We start from the raw sequence: 1,951 nt of genomic DNA on the forward strand, positions 1-1,951 counted from the left end.
GCTCTTTTGCTCAATAAAGAGGTTATTTCTTCCTCTACAATCTGAGCTGACTCCCCCTCTGCTGCTGACATTAACACACTGTTGAAAAGTGGAGGTTTTACAGCAAATTGCAGACGATAACCCAGGCTTATTGTGGATAAAACCCAGGGGTGTACTGCGCATGCGCGCCAGCTCTCTGCCCGAGCAGCGAGTGGACTGCAGCAGCTCTTGTCCACTAGTGACGCGGCGGCGCCATCTAGCGGTGGAGCTGGGCACTGCAGCTCTGATCTGGAAATTTTTGTTTTTGTGTGTGTTTTTATTTTTGAACAATGCTGTGCCCTCGGCCCACTGCCTGGATGCACAGGGAACGTGTTTATTATTTTCACAGCACACATATCTTGCAGAAAACAGCCCTCTGCCCTCTGTTGTAACCCCGTGGGTGGAGGGAGGGTAACTTCTCTGTGAGACACTGGGGGAACTGGTGTAAACTTCACAACTGAACTGGTCATTGGGTAACTTTTTTCTGTGAATAATTCCCGTGTCCGACACCTTCTCTTGGCGGGAGGGGGAGAAAATGGCCGCTCTCTTTGAGGGAGGATAAGATCATATAATCCGCGAGTGCTGTTGCTGATCCCTTTTTCCTGAACATAATGGAATGTTAGGTTGCTCGCTGTTTCTTCCCTCCCTGTGGGTTTGCTGGTCGGTGTCTAGCTGCAGCCGCTTTGAAGGAAGGTTTTCCCCTCGGCTGGGGTGGCTTAGACTGTGGCTCAGCCTGCTGAGGCTGAGAAGGTCTAGAGACTCTGAAGTCTGACCGACCACTCCGCTGGGGGGCTTCAAACCTGGACCGAGGTGGTTGAGAAACCCTAACGGTGGATCTGCGAGGAAGGCAAGATTTGGAAAGCCTCACCCTCCTGCTTCTTTAGATCACACCGCTGTCGCATAGCAGTGACGGATTCCCGAAAAGAGCTTTGGGCTCAACTGGAGCATCTAAGAAATCAGCTTTCTCTCTGTCTGACAGCCCTGAAAGTCCCAGCCAGAGAGCTCGCTCACCGACCACTGCCAGGCCCATGCTGCGGCCACAGCTCTGGACCGCACCTCTGGAAGTTCTCAGGTTGAGATCTGCAATAACGCAAATCTCTTCCCAGAGGGCTGGGTTTGGTGTCCCAGCATCCATTTGCCTCCCCATCTCTTCCATAAGCTCTGCTTGATAAGCAGTGAGGAGAGAGGTGGCATTAAGAGCCCTCACTGCCAGTGCAGAAGACCGATAAATCTTCTGAAACACTGAGGCTGTTAGACGCTCAGTGCATCCTGGCAGTGAAGCTGAAGCCGAGGAAAAAGCTGTCCTGCGGGTAGGATGGAGATGATGTGCAATCGACAACTCGACAGTTGGGGAATTTGACATCCCCAACTCCTCCATTTTATCCACATCCAGCCTAGAAAAACCCTTTACGGGAACCCAAAAAAGGGAGGATAGCGTCGTCGTTATCCTCCTCACCATTGTCCTCCAACAGACGAGCGATAGCCTCGTCGTCCTCGTCGTCCTCCTCTCTTATATCCGTAAAGGATCCAAAGAGGGGAGGTAGTTGGGGGGAGACTTCATCCATAAATTCGCCCCAGCTGCATGACGCAGCGGGCTGTTTAGTGTCCTCCGCGGGCGGTGGAGAAAAACAGGGATCTCACTTGTTAGTGGCCGCGACTCGCACTCTTTTCTCTAGCACCCTCGACGGGAAGAGAGAACAGGGGTTAGCGAGGGCTGCCTGAGCATGTCTAACCCCCAGGCATGCGATGCACAGAGGATGAGGATCCTTGCCTAAAATCATAGAACCACACGCACACGGACGTGAAGTTTCTGCTTTCGGGCCGCCGCTTGCAGAACTAGCAGATGCCATACTAATTACCGTATCCAAGTTCACCACAACGTGCAACTCAGAAACAAGGCATATCTAAGAGAATTCGCCGTAACACGTTAATT

Source organism: Siphateles boraxobius, unplaced genomic scaffold, assembly GCF_051911475.1.
Source record: "Siphateles boraxobius isolate OS27281-9 unplaced genomic scaffold, OSU_SipBor_1 29, whole genome shotgun sequence".
NCBI classification, from domain to species: Eukaryota; Metazoa; Chordata; class Actinopteri; order Cypriniformes; family Leuciscidae; genus Siphateles; species Siphateles boraxobius.